Below are 25502 nucleotides of genomic sequence, written 5' to 3' on the forward strand. Positions count from 1 at the left end.
AGCACGATGCTCATTCCCTTCTTGCTTCTTCGCTTCAGGCAGAAACATGCTACAGAGCGTCCATGCACAGTTGTGAAGCAGATGATTATTACACCAGCTCACGGAAAACACAAACAGGAGGTGCATTTTTCAAGCTAATGGGCAAAAATATCCTCACCTGCTGCCCAGCTGTATGGTTACTGAAGTCAAAGGAAGATGTCTGTCAGAACTGGTGGTAGCTGCCTCAGAAGATGACGAATTGCAGACAAATTTCTGCAAAGCACTGAGAGACTGATCAGACAGGGTACTGAGAAGCCAGGATCCTTCTAATAAATTGTTCTCAACAAGCAGCCAGGCTACGCTGACTTAGGGCCATGATGAGGTGGGTATCTGGTGAGAGCAGTGAAGAAGATAAAGGCAAACGATGAAATTCTAAATTAAATAAATAGAAGAAAAAAGAAAAGGTGTAATTGAGACATGATTTTCTGCACTTTACTTAGTTATCTGCTCCTGCTTACTTGTATGTCAAAATAGGAAGTGGCAAACATAAGGTCTGCAGAATTCAGCAGGCAGCTTTTTAGCTTAATATGCTGGTTTGGGGTCTAAGTTATAGTAAGAACTATGCAGATAATAAAAACATGGGATGCAAACTAAGGCAATAGACGCGTAAAAATACAATTTGAGGCTAAAACTTTTTCGCGTTTCTAAAAATCTACCTCATCCAATGGTGTATTTTGAAACTCTTTTGCTCAGTGATTTATTACAGAGGCCATTGTAATCAATTACTTTTAATTAATAAAAATCTGAAACATTAACTGAGTCTATTTAAATTTGATTGTATTAAATTATTCTGCCAGATCAAAAATGTATTTTGAAAGGGAGTTTAGGCTAATATATCAGCAAATGAGGCGCTATAAACATGATTAATATGCACATTAGACTTTCCTTATCACTTTTTGTTGGCAGTTTTTATCCGGTCACAGCTGAAATTCCATTGAGTTCTTTCTCCTTTTGTATAAAATACAGATTATGTGGAGACAGCCGTCTGAGCAACTGGAGTTTCATCTTGTATGGCCATTAATTATTATTGCTCCTCTAGTATTTCTTATCTATCACGGAGATGTAGGACTGTATTTTCATAGATATTTGCCAGTAGGGAAAAAGCAGGCTTTCGTGTGATGGCGCCTCAGCCTTTTTCTTTATTGGAGAGAAGATAAGCGACATATTTTACACATCCATGAATGCATGGAAGAAGATGTTTACAGCTGTCATCGTTGTGTAGGTGTGTATTTGGTAATACAGAAGGGAAGCTATTGGAAGGCATAATCAGTCTGTGATATTACTTCTTTCTAACGTAGCCAATTATTTTGCATTCATGTCAAGTGAACCACATGCAATTTGAATTTTTTCAAAGAATTGTCTTCACAGCTGGGGAAACTTAAGAATACATTGCCTCCCTGGAAGTATGTTGATGGTCAAGTGCTGCTTTGCACTCTGGTCATCTTTATTTTTGGATCCTTCTCCGTGTTCACAGCTCCTGCTTCAAGAACAGATGTCTTGGCCAGCCAGACCAGAGACCTGTTGCTACCACAGCCATCTCAGACACCCCATCATCATAGGTGCAACTGCAGAACGTAGAAGGTGACTGCAGAAGCTGAATTGTTGCTCCACTGAAGGCTTCTTTGCTCTTAACAGAGCCAAACCTTCTTGCTTCCAGTCCAAATCTGCCCATAATCAGTGTACTCCCTACCTGTCTGCTTGTCTTAGGGCTGATATTTGGCAATATCCTACCCAGTTTTTGCAATCTTTTACCTAGCCTAGACTATGACTAGCAGCAAGAGCAAGACAGAAAAGGGATTTGATTTAGTAGTTGGGTAGGGATAGTGATAGGAGGATGGTTGGACTAGATGATCTTGTAGGTCCTTTCCAACCTTATGAACCTATGAACCTATAAATCTGAGGTCCTTTATAATCTTATTTCTATCTGAACTCAATCAGCAAGTGTTAGAAACTGCTTAAACATTTTACACGGTTCAGATTTTTTGGCACAAGGATGTCATGTTGGTGACTCATACTCATCTGGTGTCCTTCTAATACCCAGGGTTCTCTCCTCTTCAGTTGCTCCCTTCTGAGGAATTCCTTTTTTTTATGAGAAATAATAATGAATCTGAACATGACTTCTGTACTATTATGTTTCTCTCTGTTCCAAGACCCAGTTTGTCTATGTGATATTTTCTTGATTCTCCTCTGTGCTAGTGGTTCCTCCTGTATCTGTGTGCTCTACATATCTCATTGGCATACGTACCATGTTTTTTGCCAAAATTGCTACTAAACACATCAATCAAGAAAAGCCCCAATGGAAGCTTGCCAACAACTTCCTCTGGCTTGCTCTACCTCCCCTCAGAGTCAGCTCCTCACACACCCTTCAGTTTGTACACTGGGCACTCTCTTCTCAGACTTAACTGAGTATTTCTGATGTTGCTTTAAAACAAATGCACAGCAAAGACTAAACAGTTAGGGAGGGGTTATTCTAGATTTAAATCTGCATAGATACCTCCTCTTTTCTCTGTAGAGACAATCGCTTTCCATTCTGTTCATTCATTTTTGATAAATTTTACTCCTTTGGAAAAAAATAGATTCTGTTCTGTGCTTTGGCCAAGAGAATTTGTTTTTTTCCAGTCTTTTCTGTATAGATGTTTATTGTAAGTATGAGTTCTTTCTGTATGAATGAGGTAACTGCAACATCATCTCCAGCTGCTCTGGGGAAGTCTTTGGTTGAAAGTGGATAGGATATAGGCACAAAATGGTTATGTGCATGGGAAATGATCTAGTTGAACCCCATGGACACAAGTGTCCACAACTGAATATGGGGAGGCCTCCTCGATGGCATGTGGGGAAGGGAACCATACATCCAAAAAAAGACCAGAAAGTGTGGTACTGCCATCTCCAGCAGCTGGGCTCTGTCCCAGCCCCACCACACTGACCTCTGTTCCAGCACTCCTAAATCTAACACCTTCTGCTTGAACGCAAGTGGTTACTTATTCATAAATCTATCTTGGAATAGTTATCCTGCCACAGATTATCCTGTCTTCCTCGAGAAAATAAATAAATAAATAAATAAATAAACAAATACCAACCACCAATCAACAAAAAAACCTTTGTAGACAAGCCATAATGAGACATAGTTGGCTTGCTGTGTGTCCAGGGAACTGGTTTGCTGCAATGTAAAACAGATGCCTAATATTAGTGGATTTTTTTTTTTTTTTTGTCTCACTGTACCTTCATTTTCAACCTGAGGAATGGTTTTTTAGGTGTTACTGTGTTTTGGGGCTGGAGTGAAAATCAGACTGTATTTGCAACAGGCTCGTATTTTCTAAAAAATTGTTTGAATTTGAACACTGAAGAAGAATAAATGGCCTAAGATTTCAGAAAGAGAAAAAAAAATTAGAAATATTATTAATGAAGTGAGCCTGGTACCATCATGTGGGTGTTTAAAGGGAATAAATGTCTCCTGATCTCAGTGTTCTTTTAACATCATCTGTTGGATGCTGTTCAATGCTCATTACCTCACTCTGTTTGAGGAGACCTGTACTGAACCACTAAGGGGATTTCTGTCAGAAGTTTAGGCCAAACATTTACCATTCAAATTATTGCTTCAGAAGGTACAGGTGACAATAATTGAAGAACACAATATTTGCCAAAATCATTTTTATGCTTTTAATCAAGCACTGTGCCAAGGGACTCTACACATATAAATTAAATTATGAACAAATTTAGTCAAAAAAGAAAAAAAATAACCAACGGAAAAAACCCCAAACCTCTGAGCAATCCAAACTCAACTTTAAAAACACTAATTACAACATTCGTTACAACAGAGTAACTCTTGATTTCTGCTTTGCTAATATTCATTTATTTTCTCTTGAAGTAAACTGCACCAAGATTTTAAGGCTCAAAAACTCACACACAGGCTATGTCTAGGCTAATAAATTAAATGGGCTTAAGGCAAAAGTCCTGCTGCATGCATTCAGTCACTGCTGTATGTCTAGCAGATGTTTCTTGATTTGGACCAGCTAGTGTTCCCCCATCTCACCCCTGGGTGCTGCTCAAGAAGTAAGCATGATCCAGGCATTACTCCCCAGTTCAAAAACAACTGCCCAGTTTTGAAGGTAAAAGGTTAATACTATGGACATGGCCAAATTATTCCAACAGGCACTTAGGCCTACTCTGACACTTCTTCTTGTATTAGGATAGAGGAGTTACAATGTGCTTGTAGACTTCATGCAGTATGGGACAATTTTGCCAGCAAAACAAGCTTCAGAATGGTCCTGTTAGTGAAATCATCTGACCTCCAAATGCCAACAATCTTCTGGAGGAATTAAAAGGTACAGCAAATGTTCTGGACAAAGTTCTTATATTTTTTATTGTTCTGGACTAGAGTGTGTCTCCATATTTTTTTGTGCAAAGGTTGGATGGCAGCCTGAGACTAAAGTTTTTTACATCTTTTATTGGAAGAAATTTCTACTACTGAAGGTTTTGCTGTTCTCTACAAAGCGATTGTCACAGAGATTTGACTCAGTAAAAGCAAAGGGCAAGAAACAAAAAAACAGTTCCAGAGAAATACTGCTGAAAGAATTACACTACTGCTAAATAATGGAGAAGAATGTAAACAGATATTAGATACAGAGAGTCTGAGATCAGCTAATGGCTGAAAAAATAGATGACAGAGATAAAAAATGATAAGACTTGTCAGAAAGAACAAAGACTGTGTGTGCATCTTTCAGCTTAAGGAATTAGAGTCAAAAGGTTAAGTGTGAGGAACAATGAATATGAAAAATTGAGGGAAAAAAGATGTAAAAGGCAAGTTTATCTCATAAATCTGTTCTAGTCTAACACTGCTGTAGGAAAAAAAGTGTTGAAGTCTGTTAAACCAGCAGATAGTTCAGGTTGGACATCAGCAAAACATTAGGACAGGTACTGGTATTTTCAGCAGCAGATAAAGGTGTTGTGTTCAAATGTTACAGATATACTCAGTGATGTAAATATTGGCCTCAAGTTGACTATCAATACATGTTTTGTCTTGTGGTGGCAGTCAAACTCATCTTCAGTCATACAGCTCGTGAGACCGAAGAATTTTTTAACATGATTCAGTGCACTCCCAAGTTCATGGGTCTAACGGCCTTGGTTGCCTTATACAACAGAGATGAAAAAAAGAGGTTCTACTGAGCCATAGTAGGTGGATGCAGGCCATGAAATACACAGTCACAATATACAGTTATGCAGTGTGTGCCTGTAACATCTGCTCTGTTTAGCGCAGGAAATGCTTCTGAGAGAAACTCAAAGTGGGCAGTAGATATCTGAGAGCACTTCCAGTTTATTGGATAAATATGGAATCTTTCTAAATCTGCCATTTTTAGAACAAGCGAAAATATATTCTGGACAATTACCAGCAACAATAGCTAAATTTACAGCGTTTTCCTGTTCTAAGTTTAGAGACATTGTTGAAATCTGCTCCTGCTAGTGAAGACAAATCCAATTGGTTACAGTATACATTAAGGAACCGGAGCTCCACATCTGCGATTTCTCTACTTGAGGAGCAAGAGTTAGGCAGAGTTTGTACAGAAAGTAGTTTGGTCGTGGTCTTTTCTTCAAACAAAACCATTTTCATTTCATCTGGAAACACCAGCTATTCACATCCCCTTCATCATGTCAGTAGGACATAAAGTAAAAATGCTATTTGTTCTAAAATGGAACTGAGCTGTGCTCATAAAATCTCCCTCAAGAACTAAATGATTACTTATGCACAGGGTCCATAGAGATGCCTTTTCTGTGACTAATACAGAAAAATACTGCTATTCCTTTTCCAAGCATCTATAATCCTCTGAGATGCCCTTGTAGTGCTGTAAACAGTATGTAAGAACGATCATACCAGTATTTGGACAGGGCTCTCTCTGTATAATCCTCCTTTCTCCAGTGGTGGTCATGGTAAGATCCCAGAACAGAGTGTACCAATGAGTGAGGATATACTGATGCTTTCACCAGCATACCTTCCCACATTACGGCTGTATGTGCTTTTGAGGTTTCATGAGGTGTTGTTTTCAAGTTTAATTATCCTTACTGAATCCTTTTATGATTAGTGTGATCAATTTCTTTTTTGAACCTATCAAAACTTTAGTATTCTATGTATGCTGTGACAGTGAATTGTATGGCGTATCCACACACTGTATAAAGAGCCAGTCACTCTAATTGGACACATGGCATTTAAGTCCAGGTCCTTCAGGATAGAAACTGAGGAAAGACACAAGTCCTCTATGTTCCTCTATGTCTTAATTCCCCTACTCCTTGCTGCTTCATTCTTGTCCCCTCACCCTTCTTTGATGGAGTGCTACATAGTCCCTTTCCAATCTTTCATTTATAAAAATTATATAAATTAGGTCTGTATTACGCTATGTAACGACACAATATGATGTGCAGTTTACTGAAAATTAATGTTCTATGCTTGTCACAGAATGCAGCATTACTCATTTCTTCATAGGCTTTTTTGTGGCATTACTTTCCTTCACATCCTCGTTAGCACAGAATAGTTTGCCTTATATTGCCTCTCTGAAATGAATATTCATGGACTATAATTAGCTGCATTTTACAGCAAACAATGTATCTCCGAAATGAATATTCATGGCCTATAACTAGCTGTGTTTTACAACAGAGAAGCTGAGGCACAGAGCATATGGCAAACATTTATGAACTGTCTAGCTTCGGGTGGTCAGTTCAAGTCATGCAATGCCAGATTTTTCCAAAATACTGTATTTGCTTGACTGTAGACCAAGGTTGATTTGAAACAACAGTGCTGCACAGCATGACTGCACAACTGTGACTAGCAGCTACCAATGAAATACAACTGTTTTTATAAAGCAACACATAATGGATGTGCTCTCACTTTTGGGGACAAAAATCAAACGGGACCACTAACCAAGCAAGTATGAAGCATAGCTTTTTAATGCCAGCTTAAATAGACTCCACTTTTTAAAATGGACTTCGGTTGTGTCAAGCTTTAGGACATAATAGCACCAGTGTACAGCTAGTTCCCACCTATGAGCAACATGACTCAGGTGAAGCACTAGAATTTCCACAGAAGCTCTGTAGTAATGGCTGGTGAAGACTCAATGAACTGCTCTCTTCATTCTTTCCTGCTTACATTTTCTACACTAGATGAAGACAGTGACACTGAAAAACCCCATTTCTCCGTGTGTGTGCTACTAATGAGTACCAAATGAAGACGTTTTGAGAAAAGAAAATATATATTTATGTCTAAGTGTTGTATCAAACAAAGACATGCAAAAAGAAGGGACCAATGGGCTGCTTTGACCACCCTCATTCTGACATTTCCTAGCTGATGAGTCTTGACTTCACCATTATTTGTGGTCTTTAAACACCCACTCTTCTCTCTCTACTTACTACTGAATGGATTAGTTATATAGCTGACTTCAAGTGCAAATGAGGTAAAGCACGCTTTGTAGATCGGATATAAGAATAGTCTTTCAGAAATGTGCCATTTTGCAATGTGTGGATGGACTTTCATAGGAATAATGCCAGATATGACTTCCGCTGCAAGGCAAGGTCTCTGTCAAATGTTATATCCCATCATGACACAGCAGAATTAAGTTTGCTAAACTAACTTGTTATGAAGTTTTCTTTCTTGACAGAGCTACATTTTATTCTATCCTCATTAATAAATATATTGATATGTTTGCTGAGACACTCTCAAAAAGATCAGCCCAAGGCAAAAACACTCAGCAAAAATAGTTCCAGAACAAAAAGTTAAAGTTCAGAAGCAAATAAGCAAGTGACAATGGGGTCTTACATAAAGGAAGGGTTTGGATAACCATAGGTGCCAGCTCTATCTACGAAGGACAACAGTAATTGCAGTATCAGCTACATGTCATAACAAAAAACATTATTTCTGGCATAGAACAAAGAAGAAAATCCTCCAGTCTACATAAAAGAAAACTGGGTTGAGTTTCAAATGCTAAATGATATAAATTTATGTTATTTCTGTAATGCATTCACATTTGGATGCAATATTTCAAATAAGAGGGGAAGTGGGTGGAGTGGTTTATCTAATTCTAGAGGGAAAGGGAAGAAGCAGCATTGGTATCCATGCCATGGGGATCTTTGCTGGTCTTGGAAGCAGCTTTTGAGTGTTTCCTGAAGCACTGGGCAGCCTTACAGGCCTGGAGTTTGACAGGGGGTTGGAAGGCAACTGGTGTGCCTGAACAAGTGGCTATTCATGCATTGTTGGGCTCTAACTCTATGAAGTGAAAACAACTTACTGGGCTGCAAACCAGAGTCTAGATTCACCAAGGGACTAATCAGTCATCATAATTAAAAGGCATTTTATGAGTAGGCATCAATTTGACAGAGGCCACAGTCATAAAAACAGGCTGAGGGCTGCTCTTCGCTGCAGCACCACTGAAATCTGGCCAGGTTTTGAAGCATGGGCACACCCTTTGCCAGCTACTACAGGCAGTGCAAGAATGCTTCAGAAATGGCAGAAGAGGCAGCTTTCCTTTGTCATGACTGTGTTGAGTGAATTCAAGAGGTCCTTAAAAGAAGAACCCAGGTCTGATGTACAACACAAGTAATACAAATCCAGAGATACCCCATAGATTACGTTGTTTATCCTGAGAGCATGGGGGAAACTCTCAGGGATATCGTTAATACCTGTGAGAAATTAAAAAGGAAGTATAATCAATATTTTCATTTGTTTTTTAATAATGTTTTTTTTCTATTGATCCAGGTACACGAAATTATATATTTTGTTATTCTCCAATCTGCAGGTATTAGGTTACCTTTGTTATGTGGAATGAAACAAAGTGCAACTAATTATCTCCTCTGTGTATACTTTGAATGTTTCAACACTTTCTTCCCACACAAACTGGCAAGAATTTGTGGTAAGCAAATTTCCACAGCAGAAATAACAGAAAGGGAAAAACTGGTCCATGTGAATAAAACAGGCAGATTAGAGTTCATTTTTAGTCTTTTCAGCTGTTTCTGCACATAAAGACGTGCATGCATATGCACACAAGTATGTCTTTATATAACATACCTAATTATTTGACATTTTTTCAGACTAAAAAAAGCTTGAAGTATAAGCCATAAAAAAATGAGTAGCTTCTTATTAAGAAATAAGGATCTGCTGCAAGCATCCTATAGAGAAGTGAGTTGTTAGTGTCATTCATGGATATTATTTAGTTCAATATTTGTTACTAGCTGGGCATTTGTGTCCTCAAACCCACAGTAACTTTGGGTGGGTTGAGATCTCCAGGCTCTGCCTCTGCTGACAGGCTGAAATATCATAGTTGCTTAGCATGGGAGTTAGGAAAAAAGCAAAGGGAGTGACCAGAGGTCTCGAAAAAACATGACCCCTAAAGAAAGATGAATGAATAGGGTTGTTTAGTCTTGAGAAGAAAGGGCATGCTAATGATTTTCAAATATGTAAAGCACTGCTGTAAAGAGGAAGAAGGTTCTGATTTTTTACATCCATTGAAGAGCAGAGTTAGCTACCAGCAAGGAAGACTGAGTTTAAATATTTAAAAAACAAAACAAAATGAACAAACAAACAAACAAAAGCAAACAAGCTGACAACCAACAAACAAAATCTTACCTATAAAGATAGTGAAAAACTAGAATAGACTATCTTTAAATAAATATTCTCATGGTTATGACCTAAGTAGGAACAGGAGAATTATTTGCATGATGTCTTAAATTCCTTTCCTTACTTACTGGTTTATGAAATTCATATTCCTGTGTTTTTTTCTTGAACATATTAAAGCGATTCTCCCTGCCAGATAGCCATTCTGAACACGGGGAAAAATGTGCTGTTGCTTCTTCAAACAACAATGATTCCACCTTAAACCAGACTCCATTCCTCCCTCCTACTCCAGTTTGTTGTAATTTCTTTCAAGGGATAGCCATTGTTTCTGGATGGGTTTTCATGCATACCATTTCCCTGGGCTGGGCACAGGCTGCATCTCTGCTGCCTGAGCATTCTTGACTCTGCTTGTTGGGCCAGGACCATATGCACAATCACTGTCACCACTGGATAAAACTTGCCCACGGCAACACATATTGATGTACTAGCAGCACTTTTATCTTTTAATAAAATCCAAAAGCAATGTCTCTTATTTATCTCCATGGAAACTACAAGAGATACAAAGAGCACAATAACACTGTTTGATAGAGAAAATTCTCAGCTACAAAACACTATTCTTCAGCATAGTCACTACTATTAGCTATGTATTTTTGCCAGCAATGAGCAAGAGCCTGCATGCTGCACTCATAAAAATATGCATCAGCAGAGATGACCCACTGCTGCTATGACAGCACTTTTCCTAGGAAATTGTTGCCATGTAGCCCATCTTTCTTTGGCCTGAACAGATGAAAGTGAGAAGTCACCAAATTTGGACTATGCAGTGGGTGTGGCAAGACAGCCCAGCCAAGAGTGGCAAAGTGCTCCATGGTATTTAAGCTGGTATGATGTTTGGCATTACTGTGTTGCGAGACAAAGGTTATCTTCTTCTCTGGCTTGACTGAAAGTTTGAGCCTTCAGCTTAGCCAGTATTGTGATTTAGTGGTCAGAGTTGATGGTTTGTCCAGGAAATCCAGAAGGATCACCTCTTTCCCATCCCAAAAGACGTGCACATCACTTTACCCACTGAGGGCTGTGTGTTGAACTTTTTCTTTAATGGGGAACTCACATGTCGCCACTCCATGCTCCATCATTTTGACTCAGGCTCACAGTGATGACACTATATCTTAGCACCAGCAATCATGCAACCCAGGAAGCAGTAACCTCCAGCATCATATGGGTTTAGTACATCCTGAAAAACTTGCGTACAGTGTTCTTTCTGTTCCTTACTGGGCATTTGTGGAACCCACCTAGCAGAGACTGTAGAATTCCAATGTTGACACCACTGTTTACAACACAGTAAAGCCAATATTCTTCTCCGTACACAAGTCCCTGGTTGTAATCCACCAATGTGTGCAGATGAACTGATACTAACACTCTTCATGTGACAGCTGTGCATGACTGCCTGAAACACGGCTTGTCATTTATGTCACTATTGCCACTGCTGAAACACACCACTCACCACCTCCCTGTGCTCACATCCACTTTTTGGTCTCCCATAAATGTTCAGAAAGAGTTGATGAGTATCAATGGCTGTAATGTTTTCCACATCAAGGAATTCAGTTGCACACCTTTGCTTCATACATACTTCCATGTCAGCCCCTCTGTTGTCATCTGTCACACAGCAACAAAATGTAATGAATATTGGTGGGAAGGTTCAACCTCTACTGCAGTGCCACCAACATCCACCTCTGACATTATGGCCAACATAGTAAAATAGGAGGCATTATTTTGGGGGCAGCCTTCATACTGTATCAAGCAACTTTTTGTGAAAGGATAAAATCTGTCCTTAAGTCTGTGTGGAGAAGGTGTGTGGAGAACACCAAATATGAGAAAAGACAGAGAGAAAAGCAGATGTGCTGGAACATGTCTAGTGTTTCAGAGGAAGGCAGCTATTTTACTGATCTCAAACTGCCAGTATTTTGCAGAACATTTTTTGCATATTTTCTGGAGGGTTCAGCTTTCCTGTAGGAATCCCATCAACAGTAATCCACAATTTACCACTCAAGAAATGCTAAACCGAGGCCTCAGCAAACTCAACAGAGCAACCCCCTCTTTTATTTATGTGACACGCAAGTTAAGGAAATAAATTTCCTTTAAGTCAGTAGAGTGTATGAGTACTATGGCCAGAAAGGGTTGTACAGGCCATGAGAGCTGTTCTGAGCCTTCAGGCAAACAAAACACACAACTGCAGCATGCAGCTCCCAGCCAGGTCCCCTCAGTTTTTCAGTTACCAGAAAATATCAAGGTGAGCAGTAAGTGGCATCAGTAAAAATGATGCCAGTAGTCCTGGGACCAGAGCCAGAGCTGGGATTTCTCAGGACCTGTTGGTAAAACTTCCAAAGATTGTATTTAAAATTTGGGCTGTTGTCAGGTATGCATGAAACCGTCTAATCCTACTCCCCAAATCCCACTGCTTTTGTGCTTATTTTCAAGCTGATAATTCCTTTTAGAGGAAACGATCCAAAACTTCAGCAGCAAGCCTTGAAGTAATGTGCGTAACCAGGCACACTCAAAGCACAGCTTCCAAATTCCAGCAGGAAAGAGAGTTTAGCACAGTGGTCATCATTTTTTCCAGTATTCTGGACTGCCAAAGAAAGAAGAAAGGATATAAGGAAAGAGGGAAAAAGGAAATGAAGGAGTCAGGTTATTAGGAAAGGGGATAAAAAGGAAGGAAAGAAGTAAGAAAGGCAGGAGAATTGGAAAGAGAGGGATAAAGAAAGAGAGGAAGAAGAGAGGGAAAAGGAAGAAGTATGACAAGAAGGGAGGGGGAGAAAAAGAAAGAAAGAGACAAAGGACAGAAAGGAAGAAATGGAAGGAGAGGAAAAGAAGGAAAAACAGAAAAGAAAGACAAAAGAGAGAAAGATAGGAAGGAGAGAAAAGGAAAAGGAAAATTAAGAGAGAAAGAAAGAGAGAATGAGAGAGAGGAAGAATGTAAGAAAGAAAGACAGAACATAAATCATTCAGGCAGGAAAAGAAAGAAAGGAGAGAAATAAAAAAGGAAGAAAAGGAAGAAAGGAAAGCGTCCTGTTGCATGCAAAAAGCAGATTCAGCAATGGCAAGAGCTGGGCAGAGTGGAGCCTTTCCTGATAATATCAGTTTACTTTTTAATTAGATGCTGAGCTTTTAAAGACAATGGAGTAGACATGATAAAGAGCAGGCTATTAAGTGTCCCAATTACAGAGCACCAAGAATCCAATAATTTATGTGCTGATAATCTCCTGGTAATCCTCGGGTGCTGCCAGAGCATAAGCGTCCTGATTGCTCCTCTGCTCTTACACGGATTTGTTCTCCTACCATTGCCGAGTTTCCCCGTTTTGTTTGGCACAGCTCATTTAAAACAACCACAGTTACCTCACAGCCAAACCACTGGCCTAAGTTTAGCTAAGATGAATAGGCAGCAGTTCATCTGCGACAGAGCCTTTGGTGTAAGTGTGGCCAATTAGTCACACGTTTGGTGTTCTAATTAGGCAACGCTGGGCCTTGCAGAAAATGTGCTGTTGATTTAGGTACTTCCTCAAACAATGCTAAATTGTGTTATGTGAAATTCAATTAGTTCTTTTCTAAATGCTTCCACATCTGTTATTCTTTAAGCATAAAGTGATGAGGAGAGAAGGAGAAGTGAAAAGCCAGAGTCTCCACTGGTGAAATATGTTAGGCCTCTGGGACCAGCCCTTTTTCCAGCTTTTGACCCTGAACAGTGATATACAGGAAGGAACAAAGTTGGAGAGCTATCATGGTGAAGCCCTTTAAAATAAATCATTATAGAAGAAATACTGCAACTGTAAGGGAACGTAATCTCTTATGATAGCCATAAACTAAGCTTTGTTTGGAAACGGATGGCATGGGGAAAGCACCATTAACCAAATGATTATAAATTCCGTTTTAAGAACTGCTCTTTTTTTTTACGATAATAGTGATATGTTCAAATCCCAAGATTAACAAAAAATACGCATATAACCAGTTCAATGTTCTGTGGAGCAGCTTTGAGCAGATTTATTTTTGTTTCTAGTTTTCCTTCTAAGAGCTAAAAAGACGTCAAGGCCTGCTTGAAGGGGGTGGGAGTGCATTTATCCTTTTCTGTCGCTGCGTTTTGCAATTTTTCTCCGTGTTTGAAACAACAAAGTGCCACAAGCCTTTTGATCCCTTGAACAAAGCATCAGGCTTCCCCCGGAGTCTCTTAGAGATACATGAGGTTTGAATTTGCAGGAGGCTTCTCCCAAAACGTGGGCTACCTAACGGGCCTTGTCCCAAATGCTGCTTGGTTGCAAATGGTCTGTGGGCAAGCCCGCTAAGGCAGAGCAGCCATTTCTTGAGTATAAAGGCTCAGCCAAAAACCACAGCTGTCTAAAGGTGAAGTTGTACATGCATTTGATCCTTGTTACTGTTATCACCTTTTCACTGACCAACATTTCAAGCCTTATCTGTGGCTGGCAGGCCATGTTTCAGGTTTGTCAGAGCCCGGATATAGCCCGTGTGGTTTTCTGATGATATATCCTGATAAGATTTGTGGAATGCGAGAGATGAAGTTGTCAGCACCGCTTTATGGCACCTCTGTACATGTCAGAAAATGAAAATATTTTCAGAAGCGATAGCGTTATTTTGACTGGTGACAAACTTTTAAGACAATGCATTTCCTTGGAAAGAAAAAAACAATTCACAATTTTTATAACAGAAGACAAAAAGTATAGTCTGTCCTGGAAGTGGATCGGGGGAATCACTCCTATAAGAAAGAGAGCACAATAATTAAAACATGAAGCCTTTCCTGGACTAAGCTGATAAATCACATTTTTCAGCTATAATTACTGTCACTGTATAGACAGTGCACAGCATCGTAAATCAGGGCCTTGAGGTCTTGCTGTTAAAAAACAAATTGCAAGAAACAAAAATATAACAAAACCAAACAAAGACACAAAACCCTCTTTGCTTTCAGACTCAACCACCGCATTACCTACAAGTCCCCCCAGATGTGTATCACAGTCTTCTCAAAAAAAAAACCAAAACAATTTCCCCCAGATGACCTGTGTTTAAATAAACACTACCCTTAACAGAGGCCAAGAGACAAGAAACAAAGTTCAGTTCCAGTTGCATGTTGCTTCACATGCCCTTCTTCAGGGCTGGTGAAGGTGCTCAGCTTGAGCTGGAGCACAGTGGAGCTAATTTCAGTGACAGCACTAATCTCTATCTGTCTTATTTAGGGCAGGAAGATCTTACAAATAACACAATATTCAGATGTTATTGCTTAAAAACAAACAGCAGGAGGAGGCCAGCTGTGAAGTCATTCTGCATTCAGGAAAATTTGAAAGCTTTTTGTTCACGAGATGAAGGAGAAGTGGAGGCAAATAAATATTCCTAATAGTTGTTGGAATAATTCAGATATTTTTATTGAAAAATGCTGTTGCATCAAAGCCAAAATATTCATAGCAATGCATATGTTTTTGGAAAAAATACCTGGTCTCTTTCAGAGAAATAATAAAAAAGAACTATCCAAGTTAAACTCTGAGCTTGTTGATATAAAAATTGAAGTTTTGGCAGAATCCTTTTCCTTGAAAATACAAAACTTAGTTTCTCTTTCAAACTGCAGAAGCTGTTAGGAAATGGGATTGTTCTCCTGAGAGAACAAAAGTTTTCTTTTTAATTTCAAGCTAAAGGTATTGGAGCTGAAGAACATTTTCAAAGTTGGATAAGAAGTGTTAAAATAACATTTTCTTCTAAAAAGAAAATCATTTTTGAACATCTCTTAAAGTTACAAATTAACAGAGAAACATTCCACCTACCTCTCATGTCTATGAATTTTATTTCTAAATCAGACCATGTGCATTAAAAGTTTCTTAATCTATCCTTTTCCAGAAATATTATGCAAGTAGAAATAACAAATAAACTATTTTCCTAAACAATAAGGCTTTTAAAGTCCACTCTGACAGAGATTAGGTTTAAATTGCTCTCTAAAACAAACAAGTGACCTAGATTTGAAAGAGATCTTCTATTATCTAAAGTCTATGAAGCTGTTTATAATAATAGTGTTTTTGCTGCACTGGAGGCATGAAGTCTCACTGGAACTTTCTGTTCTCAACACGCGTCTTTGGAGGTCCCACGCAGCAGGCATTTCCCAAGCATCTTAAAGCTATCCAGTGCTAGGCCAGATCCACCACTTCATTTATTAGGTGATGACCATAGCAGAGGCGAAAGCAATCCAGGGAGATCACCTGGGTGCAGGGTGAGGTGAGCTGCTAAAATGATTCATTTACAGTGACCACAGATCTTGCCTGCAGTTATATTTTTGTTTCAGTTAGTCATGAAGGAAACGATAACCCTTGGCACCATTTGCATACCACCGAACGTCCTCTACTTGTACTTCCAGTGTTGGCTCATTTCAAGAAATTGAAATTCCTGATTATAATTCAATACATTTAACACTTTTCCAGAACAGGAAAGTACATGTTTTCAAGAAGCAAAGGAAACATCGAGAGGAAAAGCAATGATTAGCTAGGGAAGATTTCATGAAGCCAGCAATTTCTCTGTGAGTACTGTGAAGGAGAAACCCATCTGCAATGCACTGCAGTGTCAAGCAAATGGAAGGTAGATCTGTACCCGGGTCCCCCGTCATCCCACACTGGCTGAGCAACCAGCTTGGCCAGAGAAAACATCCTGGTCTTAAGCTCTGTGTCTGGGGCCAGAAGCACATCAACCTTCAACTTCTGAGTTCATGGTTGTGTTCCTAACCCAGGCACGTTGAGCTCTAGCCCTCACAGTGTGGGGTAGTGTTGGGGTTTCCTGGAACTTGCTTTTAATGGGGAATATATTGGCCAGATGAGATTCTGGTTTTCATCTTTTATGTTAATACAGGCTTCCACATCCGAAGGAGTTTGGGGTTGGCTTTGAGCTGCTTTTATCACAGTTTGTGGCACATTTTAAACTGCAGCATTGTCTATGGTAAATTTTTCAAGCAGAGGAAAGGAGATCCTTCCTTTTTTTTATCCCTGCAGTTGTCACGAAATGGATACACTCACCAGAGTCATAGGCTTAATCTGCAAGCCTGATCAGGCACATTTCCTTGTTAAATCCTCTTATTTTGAGACACCAGAACTACTGTTGCTGCTCCAGAATTCTCCAGTGCTTTCAGGCTACTTTCACATTCTTAGATCCTCTCTCTCCACCCCACCATGTCTGCGCTTTTGTCTTTTACTCCTATGGGTTGTCCTGGTGTGAGCAGTGAGATCTCTCTGCACTTCTCAGCACCCCAACTCCTGCCAGCATAATTAAAACTGCCATTCACCTGCTGCCTCTGCTGTGGCCTAAGCAACTTCTGTTTCACTACTACTTCATCTCCTTGTCTCCTCCCTGGTCACTGTGTAACATCTCTAACTTCAGTCCGTGGTCTCTAGCAGTAGATTTGACAGCTCACTTCTGAGGAATTATGGTTTTTAGAGACTGTGCTAGTAGTCAGTCCCAAAATGGATCAGTGCAGAAGTGATGCAAAGCCATCTCTGCTCCATTACACCCATGTCCAGAGAGAGCAAGGAGATAAATGTTCTCTATATTAATTGTCCATATGTAACTGTGCAGTTTAAAAAACAGATTTTCCTCACTTTTTTAAGCTTGATAGCCTCTGTGACTTGTTATTTCACACATGGAGAAATGAAGAAAAGCTGTTGCTCTTTTGTTTTATTTTGTTTTGCATTTGTTTTGAGAGTGAAACTGTATAAAAAAAACAAAAGCCATCCAAACAATGAAAAGCATTACAGGAACCCTTGGAAACAGGCATTTACATGACACTGTTATTTTAAAATATTGACAGTGTAGTCTGAACCCACAGGCGAACAAATCCTTTTGTGCAAGCCTTCCACCTCCTGAAATGAGGAGTTCTCACACTGTGTGGTTTTGTAAGACTTTTGCTGGGTGCTGTCAGCAGTAATGAACCTGGCATCCTCAAAAGGATGTAAAAAACTTATTTGCCCAGCATTTCTAGACTCTCTACATATCTGTTCTTAGATTTCCCTTTCCTAAATACTTCTACCACTAAATATCTTAGTAGTGACATTGCCTGCTCACAGCAGTTTAAAATAAAAGGCTAACCCCTACCCTTGCTGTCATAAGTTCATAAGTTCATAAGTTCATAAGGTTGGAAAGGACCTATAAGATCATCTAGTCCAACCATCCTCCTATCACTATCTCTACCCAACTACTAAATTAAGTCCTTTAGCACCTCATCTAAACGCTTCTTGAACAGCGCTAGGGATGGTGCCTCAACCACCAACAACCGTCAAGTGGAAGCTTGCCCTCCCTGTGCGTTGCCCAAAAGCTATGTCATCAGGTTAGCCTGGACCTGAGCCCAGGCTAATATGAACAGCTTCTAGCAGGGCTTATGGACCAGAGCACATTGCTGCAGCTGGGCCAGAGCACCACACTGCACTTTTGCCTCTGCCCGTGGCAAGCTGTGCAGATGAGACTCATGTATGTGAGAACAGAAAAAAATGTTATGATGAAAGGAAAGCCAGCATTGGCTTCAAAAAACAGACCAAGGAACTATCTACAACTTATTACCAGATACTACAGCTCTATAAAGGCTTCTGACGTTCACATTATAAAGAAGGATATTGAAAAACTGGAGAAGGTGCAGAAGAGAGCCGTAAAAATGATTCAGAAACTGGAGAAAATGCCCTACATTGAAGAACTTAAAGAATTCAATCTGCTTAAGTTATCAGGAAGAAGGCTGAGAAGCCACTTGATTACGGTGAGTAATACCTTCAACAGGATAAGCTTGTGGTCTGCTCAGGGCTTCATTCTAACAAAGACAAGAAAGACATGGCCAGAGCAAATGGATGGTAGCTTGAAATGTAAACTGGAAAAAGTAATTATTTTTCCCAATTATTATTGGAATCAAACTGGGTGCATATGGTGCCTTGAGGGTGCATGGCAGAAGCACAGTAAATATCTGGAGGTCCTTCTTTTAATTCTTTTCTTTAAAAAGAGCTTTTTTTTCCTGTTCCATTCACTAATGGAACTGTTCACCAAGACACTGTTTGTATTGGGGTATGAGAAACCTCCCAAACACACAGGAAGAATCCTGGATTGGGATGCAGACAGGCACAGCTCTCCATGGTACCATGTTGCCCTCATGTTACTACAGCTGGAAGTAGAAAACTTTTTGCTCTGAACACGTGTATGCAGCTGGGGCCTGGGCAGGTCTCCGCCAGTGTGGATATCCAGCATACTTTTCTTCCACTCTTCACCAACAGATGGTGTCAGAGGGAGTCCCTTTCCTGTCCAAAGCCTTCAGGCCACAGCAGTTGTATTTCCTTTTAATTATTTCTATATGAAAGACTACTGTATTCTACAGCATTTGTTCTTCCTTAGGCAGCTTGCAGCAGCAGCGCTGGTTGTGCAAAACTATAGCATGAAAGCGCAACTTGGGGCAAAGATTTCAGTATATTCATTTTCCACATTGTGCAGGAGTTATGTTCAGTGAAAATTATATAAATGTCGTGTACCAGCTCGTATGTCATTTCCACAGAATGTTACAACTATTCTGTTATGTAATAGTGAGCTAATAAAGTCAAACCAAAACTCACTATATCACTTTTTACGTGAAGTCACCTCATTTATCCTTTTTCCCTTTAATTTAAATCTCATCTCTATTTCTACATTTACCTTCCTATGTATTTCTAGCACAGCATATTCCCAACACCCTTCTTATTTTACTGTGTGATCCAAACAATACGGAATAACAGGGCCTGAAAATTTGGACTGGAAATATCATGAGAACAGGCTCTGTCAAGAGCTTTCCAGTATTTCCTGCTTCTGGTTGAGCTGGAAATACTCAAAGGGTGAAATCCCGGCCCAGCTGAAGTCAATGGGAATTTTGCCATTAACTTCAATGGGGCTAGAATTTCACTCTTGGTGTTTACTCCATGTATTCAGTCTCAGCTAGATCTGGTGTGGTGTGAAAAGGAAAAGTTTCCTTCTTTTTATTTTTATTTTTATTTCCTTCCTATTATAAGATTTAATGCTCAAAAAATCCTCACATAATAACATTAAATGTAAATGTCAGATAATGCCAGATAGGTTCCCAGGTTGCCCAAATGATCCATTTCTTTTATCCAAGTAATTGTACATAAGAAATTATGGTATTCTAAATCTTAAATGATGCAAAGATTAAAAAATGACAATTGTCTGCATAAAATAATTAAGATATACTGCATCTCTTCTGATAAAGCCATATGTTGTGAGCAGCTACCTCGCTTTTTGGATCCTGATGCCAAAACCTTTTTGCAACCAGAAGTGCAGTGACTGCTATATGTGCAGAAAGTTTGATTTTTTCCTTTTAAACAGAACTCTCTTGGCAGAGGCCTTCACCATCAGTGAAAGAGGTTTTGCACTTCTTTAAATCTGATACCTTTTGATCTTTACTTAAGATGGCATAAAACTTTCAACTGAGCTTTGAGGAGCAGGTGGTCCTCAAAGTTTTGCTTATGCCTGCCACTTTCTTCCAGGAGGTGGTTTGTAATTCCTTACCCACTAGAGACAATCCATTACAGCAAGTCTTTTCCTTTCAACAGATAAAGTCAGTTCTGTTTCTACTAAATACCCTATTCATTACTGTTTTCATGTTTTACATTAAATAAATGCTTTTATTTGCGTGCTATTTAATAACAACAGTCACCAAAAGCAAACTCATTAATCTGAGATTGTACTGGTAAGGATTCACTGACAAGGGATATTCTGCAAATCTCTGTACCTTTTTCTGCATTATCCCAGAAGACCTAGAGAATGTTTGACCAATAAAGACGTGTGCTTGAACAAAAGCATAATATCTAGTTCTTTCCTAGAAACAAGAAGTTTTCTTCAAGAAAAACAATAGTAGAAGCATCCAATTAATTCACAGCTATTCATTTTGTCTTCATTGACAATTAGCAGGCCTCCTGACACACTGCTGTCTCCCTTCTGCAGCAGAGATGCTTGTGCCAAGTGGACTTGGGTTCATACAGTCATTCTTCAGCATGTGTTTCCTGGTGCAAATAGTTTCTAACTCCTTTCCAAGAGCAAACTCCAAGGGAAAAAAAAAAAAAAGAAATAAAAAGGGCTTTGTTCTCCGTGAAAAGAGCCGTGGCTACAGTCAGGAGCCCTGCACACTAAAGCTGGGCCATGAAGTAAGGGAAACATGGTCCCTAGCATCCCACTACAGCGCAACCAGGCCAGCCCTGCCTGGACACTGGACTCAGACATCTGCTCACTGACATCTGTACCCACCAGCCTGAGCCCAGCATGAGCTGGAGCAGTGGATACAGGAGTCAAATCCTGTTTTCTTCAAGGTAAACAAGGAGAAAGCATGCTGCAAGAGACAGGAAGAGACAACAGACCTGAAACACAGATGGGCTTTACAGGACTGACATGCTACACAGTCAGAGTCTCTGAGATTTCAGAAGATGCTCCCAGGGTGTGAAAGACTCTGTATGAAATGTAACTGTAGTGGCTTTTCTATCTGCAGAAAGGTAAGGTGAGTTTTGGCATATTTATGACTGACTTGATCACAAGCATGTCTGGAGTTCATGCACTTGAAGGCCTGACTGGTCAGGGAGTCATGGACAAAGGCTGCTTTATTATATTGGTTTTAGGGTATGTGGATTTAAATAGCCTTTTGCAGGACAGAAAAAGCAGTGCCTGGGCAGTAAGGGGTGAAACAACAATTTTTGAAAGTAGAGATGTAAGCTTTTGATAATGCCAGGTTTCCCCTTACATCTTCTTTGCAGGTGTACCCAGCTTGTTTGAGATTGGACTTGCAGGATGGCTCTGAGGAAGATGACCATTTATGTGTCCATTTTGTCATTTCTACCTGTTGAATTTTGACCTGCATTCAGAAAAGCAAACTGTCAAATTAACTGTGCCGCACGTTCCTCATCTCCCCAAGAAGATGAGGACTGCTGGAGATAAGCAGGCCAGTGCCACCATTCCCCTTGACTGGCTGCCTTCCCGTGATTCTTCATTTTCTCAGACACCAGACTCCTGGAAGCTATGCCACCATCAGAGCCACCAACACCTTTCCTGTTAGTCCCCTGTATTACCACTCAGAGGTCACACCAGTGCAAATATTCATTGAAAATATTCAAGGAAAATATTCAGTTGCGAATATTTCTTGTCATTTTCTCTCTTCAGCTTGTTATATGGCAGCCGACAGCCCTTATCACTTGCCTCTCCCCACTGCCTTCCTCAGGGTCTCACCAACCATCCTGTCCAGTGTGTGGCAGTTTAAGGTTAATTCTCTGGGGTCTGCTGACTGTAATAAATTAAGTCTCATCCTCTAGACTGCAGCAGAACCTTTCTTACCCTCTACAGTTAAAGGCGCAGGTTTCTGTACAATCACTAGCTGTCTATTGACATTTTTAAAATGGCCTTAGAGGAACGTCCCACACATTCACCAAAACAAGCAGTTTTCCAAGTAGTAGAATCAGGAAGGGCTTTTTCCCCTCTTCAGATCCTGAGCTGCTGATCTCCTCCTCATCTAGTTGTCCCTGTTTGCTGATGGGAGGGCTGTGGATGACAGCAAGACCTGTGGAGGCTCCAGTGCCATTGCTGGGCCTTGCCCATGAGGCCAGGAACACTCTTAGGTCCATATTGGGCTGAAGAAGAGTTTCTTCTTCCAGCCCAAACTTTCTGAGTCTTGGGGGTTTTATACTCATCTCTGAGGCCTGGGGCTTGGTATGTCTGAGAGGAGTGCCAGAGCTAGCTGAACCAACATCAGATCCCACCCCAAAAGGGGCTTGTATCCAGGAGGCACCAGGCCCTGCCATTTTTCTGCTGCTAACACCAAGCTCAGCTTTTAAAACTGCCTTTACTGACAGCCTTGGGCTTGATCCTTGCAGCCTGTGGTATTTAGGAGGATAGGGTATACAATCCACCAGCCTCTTTCTGTCTTCAATTTCTAGGAAACTATTATAGCGCCTTCCAAAAAGGCTCACGTCTGCCTGCCAGCACCACATTAGCATGACTACTGCTTTGAAACACAATAACTGCAACAGCTCAGTATCTGTAATGCATCCCCTGCTGTACAGTGTAGCTTTGCACACGCCTATGTGCCATTAATGAATCATCACGTGGGAAGTGTTTTCATTATCCCTTGCCTTTCCAGCACTGGGGTTTCTTGGCGAACGTGCAGCCTGGGCCACAGCAGCTGTCTGTCTCACTCTCCTTCATTTAGATTAAAAACGTTTTTTGTTGTTGTTTTGAAGTGCCCATTGAAGTGACAGGATGGAGAAGGATGGCTAAGACCAAGTCCTAATATCTTTATTTCAAGACTACGCTAATAGCCTCTAAGAATTTTTCTCTGCTGCACTTCAGATAAGAGTGGTAAGCCTATAAATTCATTAGCGGGTAATGGAGCAACCTCACTTTATCTATGTCTTTTCTCAGGACTAGGGTTTCATTCTGTGCCAGGAGTCATACATCACACTCAACATGTACGTCTCCAGAGCCAACCAAGAGAAAGTGCAGAAAAACTACTGTTAACAAGGGAGTAATTACATTCAGCATAAATTAATTATTGGTCACTCAGGACTGGTGGGAAAGGGCCACACAGATTGTGTCTGACTGAGTTCCCACCTCAGAGGGAAGAAATATTCAAATATGAATCATAAGACAATGTGAGGTGTGCCCTTTCTGGTCTACTGGTCTTTAACTGAATGTATTTGCTAATATGACATGTGGCTTATTTGCTTTAACACTATAGGTACATTGTATTTTTTTAGGGCAAACATGAATGATAGTCGTTCGGGACAAGGGTCATTTCAGAGCAGCCAGCATCAGACCCAACCGAGTGAAGCCAGGAGGGACTTTAAAATGTAATTCAGCCAGAAGAACAAGACACGGATCAGCAAGTGAGTGATGTAAGGTGTTCACGAGGAATTTAGATTACCACACACTGCAAATAAACCCTGAGAAGCTGGAGCAGGCAGGGAGTGAGGAAACCTGACCAGTAGGCAGAGAGGAGCCCTCCTAGGGGTGAGAGAAGATGTGGGGTGCACCCTGACCTCTGCCAAAAGTATTAGTGCTAGCCCAGGAAAGTTTAATTGTGATTGAACTCTGAAACTTGGAAAGGTAGAGAGATACATAAAATAACATTGGGCTGGTCTCCAGTAACCAACTAGGAGATTAAAATTACTCATTTTTTGTGTAACATCAAAACTGTTCCATGTCTTCACAAAAATCAGGAAATTTAAAGTTTAAGTGGATCCTCATAAATGGAAATTCTTGCCATCATGGGAAATAAAAAGCATATCAAGATACAAGTGACAGATGTACTGTCAATTGGGATCCCCAGTTTGGAATTTCCTGGCCTTTTTTGTTTATTTCACTGCTCCTAGCACCATACATAGCCAGACTGAGTTTTATTCCTCTTATTAACCGATACTCACATACAGTGATAAATAATTACACATGATGTGCAAATTAAGGGTTTTTTCTTGTTTGTTTGTTTGTTTTTGTAACGTTTTTGAAACTTATTAGACAACTTGGTAGAGAATTTTTCTCATTTGGAAAGACCTTTGTATTACTGAATGCAAAACTCGGACCTACCAGCTACATTTTACTACAAGAGAGAAGTCAACACCTGTCTTAAAATAGACTGACATTTGGAAATTCACCTGTAATATAAAAAATACAGTTTCCAAGCTCAGTTCCATCCAGTTCATATTGAGCATTTTGACCAGCAGGTTATTTTAGGATGTTTTGCCTTGGTTTGCCCAAAGTTTTAACTTCAGACCTTAAGAACCTTTCCTTTTACAAAAATACCAAGAACAAAGAATTGGCATTCTATAATGAAGGATGGTTACGTTGAAAAATTCTCAACCAGTGCTGACTGCCCACACTGGAAATCTTGGAAATGCAGTCTGTGGAGCTGGTCCATGGCTCCCTGCCAGTTGCACTTGATAGGGAATTTCAAAAAGTGCTGCTCTGACCTCTGAGGCTTGTTTCAGTTTAAAAATATACCTGGAAAAAATTCTAGTGGCTCCAGTGGCTGCATTGTCAACATTTTACTCCCCATGCCTCTGACTCTACCTCCAACCCCTCCACCTGAAGCACAAAAGTGCAGTTTTGCAGCTTCCCACCCTGGCCACGTGGCAGATAACAGAAATCAGATGGTGGGAGCCTAACTTCTTTCTTTTGGTTATTCCCCAGACAGGAGACACGATTATTTCAAGCAAAAAAACTGTCACTTTGACCCATTCTGAGCTGCCCTGGGACAGGGAGCATGCCAGTCCAAAGCTCAGCCGTTTCTTGCTCAGCAAGGCTGCATCTCAAAGTCATTACATGGCATTAACCTCCCACCTTTCTGCAAAGTGCAGGAAATTTTTGGTTCCCAGAAGAGACCTCTTTTGTGAGGCTGCTTTAGGATGAATTTAGATTTAAAATGAGGTTTTAAAGAGCATCATCATGGAGCTTGAATAAACCGAGGCTGCTGGCTTTCCCAAGTGACTGGCAGGGAGCAGATGCCTCTGGAAGAAAGTCATTCTCACAGCCTCATGGCTTCAGCCCCTCAAGCCAAAATGCTGAGAGAGGTCCCACAGTTATTAAAGCCAATAAATCACATCTTGAGAGATCCTGTATGTAGAATTGGACAACGTTTGCATTTTTCTGCCCTCAGATCCTTTTTTTCCCCCCTTTACTTCATCTACCTTGGGTATCTTAAAAAAGGAAAGACACTCCTGGGACCTGGAGACTTCTATTAGATGTAATTGCAGTACCTTACTTTTAAAGGTTTAAAAGTGCATCTTTATGGGCTTACGCAGTCACAGTAACAGTAACAGTGTTTTATGTGTTTGATTGACACAAAACATGCCTTGGC

This window comes from Cyrtonyx montezumae, unplaced genomic scaffold, assembly GCF_038088225.1.
Source record: "Cyrtonyx montezumae isolate F1298 unplaced genomic scaffold, pur_monq_1.0 scaffold_13, whole genome shotgun sequence".
In the NCBI taxonomy this organism is placed as follows: Eukaryota; Metazoa; Chordata; class Aves; order Galliformes; family Odontophoridae; genus Cyrtonyx; species Cyrtonyx montezumae.